Source organism: Sorex araneus, chromosome 3 (genome assembly GCF_027595985.1).
Source record: "Sorex araneus isolate mSorAra2 chromosome 3, mSorAra2.pri, whole genome shotgun sequence".
NCBI classification, from domain to species: domain Eukaryota; kingdom Metazoa; phylum Chordata; class Mammalia; order Eulipotyphla; family Soricidae; genus Sorex; species Sorex araneus.
In genome coordinates, this window is record NC_073304.1 from 157,839,074 (window position 1) to 157,851,893 (window position 12,820).

Below are 12,820 nucleotides of genomic sequence, written 5' to 3' on the forward strand. Positions count from 1 at the left end.
CAAACAAAGTGAAATGGAATGAACACACACACACACACACACAGAGGCTAAATAGGCACCACGTAGGTCACTGCCCATCAGAATGATTTCAAGGCTATAATTGAGAGAATGGAGAGACACGAACAAGAGAGCAAAATTAAAATTAATCAGCCTATGACGTGTAAAACTGCCGGGTCACATCTGTTTGGTTTTATGCCCCAAATCAAAATCAACCCAGCACCCCCACCCCTGTCTAGGATTTAGGCTGAGTTGGTGGTCCTCACACATCTTCGTGCTCAAACGCACTCCCCGACCTGCACGTCGAGAATCAGCCTTTCTCGAGAAGAAGCAGCCCCTGGATGGTGGCTGCTCTTTAAAGACCCGGTGTCACAGAAGAGGGAGACAGACGGAGACACAGAGACAGAGGTTGTGGTTTTGATGAAGGGAAGCTGGGGACACTGGTGCTAGGTAATGTACACTGGTGGAGGGATGGGTGTTGGAACACTGTATGACTGGAACCTAGTCATAAACAGATTTGTAAAGGATTATCTCAATGACATTGTAAAGGATGATCTCAATAACATGTTATTCAATAACATTTTTTAATTATAAAGTACAAAAAATAAGAATTATAAAGTACAAAAAATTAAAAAATAAAATAAAAACCCAGTGCTAAACTCAGCATCATCAAATCAGAGAATGGTGAGCAAAAGGACATGAGTTCACAATAGTGGAAAGGCTTCCCAAGATTGGACACGCTCTTCCTTCAGCTCTCTCGGCCCCAGTTGCTAGCCTTCACACTAAAAGCGCGTTTAAGATGCCACCGAAGATTTGCAGAAACAGCTCAGAGAAAGGCTGGCACAGCAGGAGACTCAACTGTGTTCCCTGGTGTCACCACAAGGCACAGGGGAAGAGGCATTTAAGTCGTGGAACATGGGGCTTGGAGTGACAGTACAGCGGGGACGGTGCTTGTCCAGGTCCAACCCCCAGCATCCCATATGGTCCCCCAAGCACTGTCAGGAATGCAGTTACTCCTGAGTGCAGAGCCAGTAGTAACCCTGAGCAACTCCAGGTATGGTCCAAAACCAAAACCAAACCATAGAATGTCTGAGACAATTCTATGGTTTGTCTGAGACAAGTCTGAGAATGTCTGAGACAATTCTATGAGACAATTCAGTTGCACCCCTCACTTACATGTGCATCTATGCAGGCAGGGATGTCTTCAGATCTGCTGAACCACAGCCCCGTCCTAACGGTGATCCACTCTAGATAGTAGAATTTTACAGGACTTAACTTTCGCCTCTGTGGCTTCGGGTATTGTTCTGACTCTTGTTCCATGAACACTCACTGCTTGCTCCTAAATCCTATATTTCCGGAAGTTCAAAACTCGAAAGAGGGTTTTTCTTAACATCTCGCATTCGCACAGTGCTCCCACTTACGGGAAATTTTCAAATCCCATACTTGGAGCAAGGCTCAGGGTGTGGTGAATGACTAGGGGTTTCCTTTCTGGTTTCACAGAGGAAGGTACCGAGACGGTTCACGGGAAGACACACCAGGCAGGGAAGCGAGTGGCACGGCCCTCAAACCAGCCTCTCGTTCCCGCTGCCCGTTCTTCCCTTCTGGGCCGCAGTGTGTGGGAGGGGGAGAGGGTTTGGCGACTTCGGACTAGTAACTGCCTGCTTTTCACTTACCTCGCCATTGAAAACATTACCAGGTGCCTGAGAGATGCTCATTCGGGAAGGTGCTTGCCTTACACGCGGCTGACTCCGATTCAGTCTCAGGCTCCGCATGTGGTTCCATCAGCACCAACAGGAGTAGGCCCTCAAGCACTGCTGCCGCAAAACCAAAATAAATCAATTTACCAAAAAAAAGACAGCTGGGGGCTCTAGGTCAGGGGCTCGAAGGGCTGGGGGATTGGCTTTGCAGGGCGAGGGGGCAGTTTTAATCCTCAGTAGTGTAAGGAAATGATCCAGCATCCCACGTGTGGCTCAAAAATCCCACAAATTAAAACAATAATAATAAAAAAAAGACGGGTGTAAATGCAGACTTAGGCCGGGAAATAGCCCGGCCGGGTTCTCCGTGAGGAAACCATGCTAGACCATCTTTAAGCAGCAGTCCTATCTCATTTTAATTTTTGAAATTAATTTAAAAACTTTTAAATTCCCACTAGCTTTTAATTCACCCCGTAAAAAATTAACGGACATTTCATGAGCACGGACACCGGGAGAGCAGTCGTGTGCATGAGGCTCTGTGGCCGCTCTGCTCTGGGCCCCGACCGGGCTCGCACTCCTAGCCCGCGGCTGGGCTGAGCCTGAGGCACCCACGGCTTTCGCTCCCACGCCGGCTGGAGTCAGGACCCAGGCCAGGGCCTCCGGGCGGCGGGGCGGCCGTCAGCGCCCTCTGCCGGAGGGAAAGGAAGGCGCGTGCCCGTGCTGTGGAGTCATGTCTCCCTCTGGTGGCAGGAAGAAGTACAGCGTCGGAGTTTGAGCTGTGACTGTCCTCAGAACATCTTCAGACCATCGGGAAAGGTGGGACTCTTGACTCGGTGTATCAGAGCGTGGCGAATTGTTACCCCTCTCTAAAGGAGAGAAGCAAATACTCCGGGAACACTATATGTAGGAAACACCTAACTGCACTCCAGGCTCTGTGTTCAGGATTTATTCCTGTCAGAGTCGGGGACATTGTGGGATGCTGGGGATTGAACCCAGCCACGTTTAGGGCAAATGACAGAGCCTCATGCACACAACTGCTATCTATCTATCTATCTATCTTGCTATCTATCTATCTATCTATCTATCTATCTATCTATCTATCTATCTATCTACCTACCTACCTAGCTACCTAGCTATCTAGTTAGCTATCAATCATCTATCTATCTCTCTATCTAATCTATCTAGTCAGTGCCGATTCTTATCCAATTTTAGTCTGAATGAACTCACCATCAAGGATTTAAATTCTCCATCTAAACATTTTATGCTGGGGCTGGAGTGATAGCACAGCGGGTAGGGTGTTTGCCTTGCATGCGGCCGACCCGGGTTCGATTCCCAGCATCCCATGTGGTTCCCTGAGCACCGCCAGGGGTAATTCCTGAGTGCAGAGCCAGGAGTGACCCCTGTGCATAGCCAGGTGTGACCCAAAAAGAAAAAAAATAAACATTTTATACTGTCTGGGGGTGGAGTTTGGTGGGACAGTGCTTGTCTTGCACATGTGAGCCGTGCTGGATGTGATCCCTGACACTGTGGTAATAATTACAATAATGATAGGGGCTGGAGAGATAGTACAGTGAGGAGGGCATTTGCCTTGAATGTGACTGGCCCTGATTCGATCCCTAGCATCCCACATGGCCCACTGAGTCTGTCAGGAGTAATTCTTGAGCATAGAACCCGGAGTGAGCCCTGAACACAGCTGGGTGTGTCCCCCAAACCAAAATAATAATAATGATAATAATGATAATTTTGCCCTCCATTCTACTCCTGAATGAGGACATTTAACCAGAGGGCCTGTGAAAGCCACATAATAGGAGCCGGAAGTCTGTGGCACGTAATGACAGAATCCCGCCTTTGTCCCCTCATCAAGGTATGAAAGAGAAAGCAGCGAGAGTGAGGAGTCCAGAGCCCGAGAGCCCCGTGAGCTATCTCTGCCTCTTCTCTTCCATCTGGGGGTGATTTCCCTCTAGGGAGGGATCTCCTCACAGCACCTGCATGCTGAGTCTGGGGTCAGTCCTCCCTGCCGCCCTTCCAACCTCCCCGAGAAGAATCCAGCATGACCAGGTGCTGGCTCTGCCTGCGGGTTCACTTATGACCCCTAACAGTGGCTTTCTGGTTCCCCCACGGCTCAGCTTCCAATCTCCCTTAGACAAAGCTGCCTCTTGCAGGAAGCCCCTCCGCCGCGTTTGCATCAGGAGATCACCTCATCTGACTCCTGTCTTTTCCAGGAACTCTGAGTGATGATGGCCGTGGGTCCGGAGCAAGTCTGCCCCATGGACATCTTCCTTCGTAGAAAATAGCACACGTCTATTTGTTGGTTTGGGTTTTGGAGCCATATCCAGCAGAGCTAGGGCCTACTCCTGACTCTCTTCAGGGGTGACTCCTGGCAGTGCTGGGGGACTCTGTGCAGTACCAGGCATTGAATTCAGGTGAGCTGAGTGCAAGGCAAGTGCTTTCACTCGTGTACTAGTGCTCTGAACTGTCAGCTAACATCTTTTTTGTTCACAGTAATCTATTATATTTAATATTTCCACAACAATCCCACCACCATTACACCTTCCCACCACCATTATTTCGAATTTTCCCACCACCATCCAACCCTGTCCCCATGGTAGATGCTAAATAATTTATTTTGTATTGCTTGTTATGAATGATTGACTAAAAATAATTCGAAAAGGTTTCCTTAGAGGAAAGCGTGTGTGAAAATTGTTGCATCTCACCTTGGAGCCGTTAATCCTCTGTATAAGAGATCACTAACATGCTGTTACAGGTTCACTGTATCACTGTCATCCCATTGCTCATCGATTTGCTTGAGCGGGCACCAGTAATGTCTCCATTGTGAGACTTGTTACTGTTTTTAGCTTATCAAATATGCCACGGGGAACTTGCCAGGCTCTGCCGTGTGGGTGAGATACTCTCGGTAGCTTGCCAGGCTCTCGAGAGAGGCAGAGGAATTGAACCCAGGTTGGCCGCGTGCAAGGCAAACACCTTACCCACTATACACATTTTATGTATATATATATTTTTTTTTTTCAAGATCGGTTGCCTTCTACCTTCACCCCATCAAATATGGCGTGCTATTCTTGGTATATCAGTGGTATAAAGTATGAGATGTCTCGTGGCCACAAAAGCAACTTTGCACTCCAGAAATTCTAAAATTTTAAATAGGGTGCTAGAGCTGGAGTTAAATTTTTAACTGGATGGTGATTTTGGGTCCAGAGGCATCTCTGCAGCATGTTGCTCTCTTTGAAGGTTTATTTGTGAGTTTCTGGATCATGGCCATTAATGTGCTTATATGGCTTCCATGAGCAGTTTGTGGGTATGACTGCCAGGGACTTGGAAACACAGAGAGATGGGGGGAGGGGACCCATCCTGACTCCGCAAGAGCCTGGAGATTTCAGCCACAAGTCTCTCCTACTTGGGTTTTTAAGCAGATCCAGTTTTATGCGTGGGGGTCTCAGGATAAGCCGGTGAAGGTCGGTTGTGAGCATGGCAGCGATTGGGTCCTAGAGGTTTGTGGCTACCAGGGTTCTTTTGGAACTGGTGGAGGGACACACCTGTCCCCCACTGAGGTACTTGGAGGAAGAGCTGACATCTTTTAAAAAAATTTTTTTTAATTGAATCACCATGTGGAAAGTTACAGAGCTTTCAGGCTTAAGTCTCAGTTATACAAAGCTCAACACCCATCCTTCACCAGTGCACATATTCCATCACCAGGAGCCCCAGTATACCTCCCCCCACCCCCACCCCCAGCCTGTGTAGCTGATAGATTTCACTTTACTTTGATTACATTCAATATTTCAACAAAAAACTCACTATTATTGTTTGGAGTTTCCCCCCAGAATCATACCTGTTGAAAAGGAATCATTTGATAATGTTTTCCATTGCTGACAATTAAGAGATATGAGGTCGCGCGGGCACTGGTTGTGGCTGTGCAGTTTTGGATTTCTGTATTTTAGTAACTAAGTCCAGAAAAATTTCTGCCAGAAATTGCATCACTGCAAGCTTTTACTTCCCTTTTGTGGTGCTCATAAAATGGAAAAGCCGAGAGAGGAAAAACCCTTCCCCTCCTGGTGCAGCATGGGGCAGTGGCTTAGTTCACAGTCTAGAGATATTTCTGCAAGAAGCTGCTGGTACCCAGAGTAGTTTAGCTGGCCTCTGGGATCATGCTCGTGCAGCAGCAGGAAGCCTGACATCTTTTTTAAAGAAGTTTTTCTTACTTTTTTTTTTTTTTTTTTGCTTTTTTGGGTCACACCCGGTGATGCACAGGGGTTACTCCTGGCTCTGCACTCAGGAATTACCCCTGGCGGTGCTCAGGGGACCATATGGGATGCTGGGAATCAAACCTGGGTCGGCCGCGTGCAAGGCAAACGCCCTTTTCATTAAACATATTTAACAGTAGAACATTTGCAAAACGTGTGAGAGACCTTGGGTTCAATCCCCTGTGGCAACAACAGCAATAACGTTTTTTTATGAATCCCTAAACCTTAGCTTAAAGCCCAGCGCTAGGCTTCTGTGCTCAGTAAATGGCGGGGGGGGGGGGCTGCTCTTCCCTGCGCTGTGCCCCCAGTTCTCAGTCTGGCCACAGACCGCACTGAATCCGATGCTGTTGGATTTTAGACCAGCAGACTCAGAAAAGGTGCCTCAGCATCAGCAAGCGGTTTCCCGAGCCATTTCCGAATTGGGGAGTGGGGCAGAAAGATGTGAACCGGGGGGCTGGAATTCAAGAGGCCATTCAGAGGGCAGGGCACAGGGGCTGAACAGCAAGGCAGGAGAAGATCAAAGTCGCTTTCTGTCTCCTGCAGGACCTGGCAAAGGCTGCATCTGCCTGACCGGTGCTCGCCCCAGGGTTTGGACGAGGGTCAGGAAATCAGCAGGAAAGCACCACTAACATGTCCAGACCCAGGCGACGGCCCAATGTGACAACGATGCACAGGTCTTGCCAGCAGGTGGCGGTGTGGCCCAGGGTCGCTGCATGTAGTGCGGCTCTATCCTTGGTTTGCTGCCCTTGGCCATCCATACTCTTGAGCTAATGAGAATTAGTTTTGGTTTTTGTTCTTGTTTGGGTTTTGTTTGTTTGTTTGTTTGTTTGTTTGTTTGTTTGTTTGTTTGTTTGTGGGCCACACCCGGTGATGCTCAATGGCTATTCCTGGCTCTGCATTCAGGAATTACTCCAGGCATTTCCCCGGGGAGACTCTCTTGTCCTTACGCCTGGCTGTCTTCCCTGGGGCCCCTCGGAGGGGATGGGCTCCAGCTTCCCTCCCCACCCCGACCAGAGCTCCTGGCCGCCGAAGACCTCCAGAACCTAGCCACAACCGTGCTCAAGGCCCCTCTCCACACGTTCGGACAAACCTGACGCATGAAGGTACTGGCAGAGGAACCCAGGTGTGTGTAATCCCATCAACGGCCAACATCCAGAGACTTAAAAGCAAGCTCCCGGATATCTTATAACCTACTTCTCCCTCTGGGAAAAACTCGCAAGCTACTGAGAGTTTCCTGCCCACATGGAAGAGCCTCGCAAGCTTCCCATGGTGTATTCATATGCCAAAGCCAATAACAAGCTGGGTCTCATTTTCCTGACCCTGAAAGAGCCTCCAATGCGGCATCACTGGGAAGGCTGAGTAGAGAGAGGCTTCTAAATCTCAGGGATAGGACGAATGGAGATGTGACTGAGACCGCTTGAGAAATTCAATGATCAACAGGATTTCATGATTTGTGATTCATGATTTCCCGGGGGATCATATGGAGAGCTCATTATGATCCAGGTCTGACACCTGCAAGACAAACTCCTTTCCCCCCTCCTCCCCCAAGCCCCCTTTTCACTCCAATCCTAATGAGAAGTGTTTGAACCACAGTCACACATACAAACAAAATTTGTTTTCATTCTTCTCTCTGAAAAGACTACAATGAAGAAGGCACAAACAGACAAGCCCACCTGCCCCGGGCAGGGGGAGGGGTCTCCTACACAAATCAATGGCCATCATCACCGTAAAGGTGGTGCCTTTGGCCATCCATACTCTTGAGTTAATGACAATTAGTTTTGGGTTTTGTTCTTGTTTGCTTGTTTGGGTTTTTTGGGGGGTGGGGGAGTTGGGAGACACCACACCTGGAGATGCTCAAGGGTTACTCCTGGCTCTGCATTCAGGAATTACTCCAAGCATTTCCCGGGGACCATATGGAGTGTTGGGGATCAACCCAGGCCGGCCTTGGTAAGAGAGACAGTACAGCTGATAAGCGATTGCCGTGCACGCAGCCAACCTAGGTTCAATCCCTGAGACCCTCTATGGTCCCTCATGCCCCCCCGGAACCATCTCTGACTGCAGAGCCAGGAGCAAGGCCTGAGCACCACCAAGTGTGTCCCCACCCACCTACCCACCCCAAAACTCTATGTGGGAGGGTGTACTTAGCTCTCGTGCCCACCCTTTGTATATTGTTTTTGCAGAAACGTCTGCTTAGATTTCTTGCCTACTTACTATTTTATTATGGGAGAAGGCACACCCAGCAGTGCTCAGGGGTCACGCCTAGTGGTGGTTAAGCCCTGTACTGTCTCACTGGCTCTCAAGCACAGTGGCCTCCCCTTGCCCCCACTCCTCTGTCCCTCGTGCACGTGTAGACCGATGTCCTGGAGGCCAGCCAGGCACAACCAGTACACACAGACCCTGGATTCCACAGCTGGTGGAAACACTCTCGAGCTTCCCACCAGACACCGACGGTGTGTTTGAGAAAGGTCCTGAATCCAGATCCCAGGTGGAACAGTCTCGGCATCTGGAGAGCAGGGGCCGGCTGCGGTTTGCCCTGAGCCTGTGCGTGTGTTCCTGTGGGCGGAGTCTCGGGACTCCCCAGGAGGGAGGAAGGGCTCTGAGTTCTGGCCAGGACACTGGGCACCCAGGCCCAAAGGCTGAAAGTCCATGAACGCACAGGAGAACATTCTCAAGCCGTGCAGCTAGGAAAACCCCAGCACCTTCCCTCTGGGTCTCTCTCTCTCTCTCTCTCTCTCTCTCTCTTTTTCCGGGTGCTGGGGGTTGAACCCCGGGCCTCAGATGCAAGGTAAGTGCTCTCCCTCTGGGCTCCAACCCACTGCTTTCATCTGCTGTGAAATAAAGGCTGGGCTCTGTGGCTCCGAGACCCTCTCCTAGCAATGGGAGCTTTGGGTCTGCTAAGCCCACCCAGAGGAGCTTTCTCCAACGGAAGGAAACTTCCTAAAGAGAGGAAAGCACCTGAGACAGGAAATGGCAGCCAAGTGGCTTTCTTTGATGAAAGACTCCAAACACGTCCCAAAGTCACCTACCAGCAGACCTTAAAAGAACCCAAGCTGTGAAATGGGTTATTTTGATCTCAGCCTTTTGCTAGTAAAAATTCTTATTTTAATTTGATGGAGGGCTGGGTTTTCTGGACCTCTCAGTTTGCCTGGTAGAACGCCAGCAGACGGGACGATCTAAGTGTCCTACAGAAGTCATCATTTGCATTCCGAACAGAATCACGTCCTGTAGCAGTGCAAGTATACAACACTGGGATCCACAATTCATCAGAGTAGGCGCCTATTAAGATAAAATTAAAGTGAAATATGTCTCCTTCAATGGCTTAATTCAATCATGTGAGTGTCTCATTTAGCACAGAGCTGCTGTTTACAAGGAACCGTTTTGGGGGTGGGGGAGGGTGTGCTGAGGAAGGACGAGCCAGCAAACTGCCATAACTGTGCCGCTTTCCCTACCTCCCCGTCCCTCCCTCCCTCCTTTCCTCTTCCTTCCTTCCTTCCTTCCTTCCTTCCTTCCTTCCTTCCTTCCTTCCTCCTTCTATTCTTCCTTTCTCTTTCTTTCTCTCTTTCTCTCTTTCATCAATCTTTAATATTTAAAAAAAATTTTTGGTAGTGATTGAGGTACTTCGATATACAATCGTGCTAATGATAGTTTCTCGTGCACATATTCCAACACCACGCCTATGACCAGAGAACCCTCGTCCCTCTCCCAAGGACCTCAACACCCCTGCCTTACACACACCCACACCCAAACACAATTGAGTGGATCAATTTGTGTTGCCTTTGACCCTTTGTTGCTACTTTGCCATGTCTTTAGAATGTGAGCTCATTCTGGATCTGTCCCTTTGCTTCTGCCTGACTTCACTCACATGATCTCCTCTGCTTCCCTCCATGTTGCTGCAGATGGCATGATTTTGTTCTTCCTTAGAGCTGCAGAGTATCCCATTGTGTATATAGACCACAATTTCTCAGCCCATTCATCCATAGTTGGGCATTTGGTTGTCTCTGTATCTTGGCGTTTCTGCTGCCCACTGTGATGGACGCAGGTGTGCATAGATCCTTTTAAATTCTGTTTCTGTATTTGAGGATAGATGCTGAGAAGTGGTCCACATGGGCTGAGCCATATGGGAGTTGGATTCCTAACTTTTGTAGGTCTCTTCATGTTACTTTCCATGGAGGCTGGACCACCAACAGTGGATGAGGGTTCCTTTCTCACCACAATCCTGCCAACACGAGTCGTCTCCTGACTTTTTGATAGGTGCCATTCTCACTGGTATGCCCCTCACTTTCAAGATCCCTCTAGGGGCCAGGGAGATGGTGCAAAGGACTGGAAGGATGGCATGGAGTTTGAGGAGCTTGGAGCACCACTGGGAGCACCACATCCTCAGACTCTTGCACTAACCTTCCCCGTCCAGTTGGTTGTGTTTTATTGGGACCAGAAACACCCCTCCAGGTCTCCCTAGCACTGCTCAGGAGATCTCCACCCCAAATAAGAAAGAACCAGGTGCCCCATGCTCATTTTGCCCTGGGATTTCACAAGATCTGCCTTTCTCCCGTCCACCTATTACGGCTCTGAAGGCAGCTTGCCTTTCCCCAAACGTCCAGCCTCCATGGATTCCTCCACTGAATGTCATCAGCTGAGGCTGCTCAGTTTCCCACATTTGAAGACCCTGGGATGCATTGTTGGGGGCAGAAGTGTCTTCAAATCATTCAAATGCATCAATAGAGTGGAGAACAGTGTCCAAGGCACGGATTGTTTGGCTTTCTACTGCTCCTGGGGAGACAGCCCTCAGACGTGGAGGGGCTCTTAAAGCAGAACTTTAGAGGGAGAGGAAGGAACAGGAGCACTCCGGGGCAGAGTCCTGATGTGCCAACAATATGAACCATGGGGAGGTACTGGGCCTGGGTCTTATCTGGCGAGCTCAGGGGCTGCTTCCAACTCAGTACTTGAAAGCTGCTTCTGGGGATCGTGTGGTGGCAGGGATGGAACCTGGGGGCCCCAGCATGCAGAGTCCCCTGAGCTGCCCCTGAAGAATATTTAAAGGGCTCCACCCAGTTTTCATGCAAGAATTATGTGGAAGAGTCTCATGTGGGAAAAAAGGGACATCGGACACCAAATATCATGCAAAGGGGACAATTGGTCTGTAGTGTTTCTATTGGCTGGGAGTTGGGGGGTCTCTAGCAGGGATTGGAGGGCCTGTGGCTGGATATATTCATCTGGATTTTGAGAGCATAAAGTTTCAGTACTTGTCCCAGAGATGAGGTGCTCAGCCCAGGGGTGCAGGGGGCCACCAGCGCTATCCCGAGCACTGCTCTAGGGAGCCTGAGGTGCAGGGGATGAGCCTGGGGTCGTGCTTCTCAGCACCATGTACAAAACTAGAGCTCTGGCCCTTTGCATTGCCTTCCCAGCAAGCCTTGGATGTAATTTTGACCCTATAAAGTAGGTTAAATACTGGAAAGTGGGCCGGGGAGAGAGCTCAGTGGCCAGGAGTGCATGGTGTTTCGTGTGCAGGAAAGCCCCAGAGATCACACTCTGTCACGGAGCTCAGTGTACCAACAGCAGAGTTGCTGGGTTTGTGCCCTACGCATGAGGGTGGCACCAGGCATCCAACTCTGGCCTCACACGTCAACCAGGCTGCCATGTCCCGGATCACCCAGTGGATTATTTTTAAGGAGAGAAGATCATTTAGTAATTGTCCATTGATCACTTTCTATGGTCAAGCCGTGGGCTAGATTCTGGGCACATATAGTCGAGTAACATATGGCGTGTCAGGTAGGAAAACAATGTCAGGAAGTAGCATTGCGAGTGTCTCGCATGCCACTGGCCTTGCCAGTTTCCAACTACAAAGAAGATTCAACTCGGCTTTGTTTGATTTGATTTTGGTGGGTCCTCCAGGGGCGCCTGGTCTTGGCTGTGGGGCAGCTTGGCCCCGAGTGCCCTGCCCAGCCCACCTTCTCTCCTGCTGCGATGTCTGGAAGCACCCGATTGACTGTGGGAATATGCGGGCATTTGTGCAGACGTCGGGGCCACAGCGGGCACTGGAGCGGGGATGTCCCTTCCGCACTGCTCACCGATCGGACGCCTCCTTCTCCCTAAGCAGAAATGTGCAAGCACTGAGTTCTCCAGGCGCTTGGTCGCTCGAGGACTGAAGTCAGCCCAGGTGTGCTGGTCCTGGGTGGACAGCGACGGACTCAGATCTTGAGGGGGCAGCTCCAGTGAGGGCTGGGGGGCAGGGAGGCAACCCCCTTCTGAGACTGCCCAGCCTCCTGGGGATGCAGCTGAATGTCCGGGGGCCTCTCTGGATGCCTGAGTGATTGTCCGCAGAGAAGAGAGGCCAGTCTGTGATTCCTGCCTTGGGCTCTGCTAGTCCAGCCTTGCTCTGAGCTCATCCTGCCTTGCCCCCGACTCCTGCTGGCCTGTGCATGGGCTCAGGGGTCAGTGTCAAAGATCCAAGTCATCCCTGCCGGGCCCAGAGCCCCCGATCCCTGCAGGGCCCACGGTCAGGATTCCTAGAGCAGAAGCGACTCTGCAGCCCTGTGGTGGTCCTGAGGAGGTGACCATTGTGTGCGGGACAGACAAGATGCCATCCTGCCTGTCCAGCAGATCAGACCTGGCGGGAAAGCCTCGGCCCTGCGGGGAAACTGCAGAGTTGATGGCGAGAGCAGGGGACCTGGGGGTCTACCCCACAGGGTGGGTCACGAGGTCTACCCCACAGGGGAAGGCGGGGTCACAAGGTCTACCCCACGGGGGAACCTATGGGGTCATGAGGTTTACTCCCAAAGGAACCCCTTTGAGAGGTCAGGAGAAGAAAAGTGCAGTGAATCAGAATGCACGGGGAAGGGGGTTCCTAGCCCAGGAGGACGTGACAGTGCTCACAGC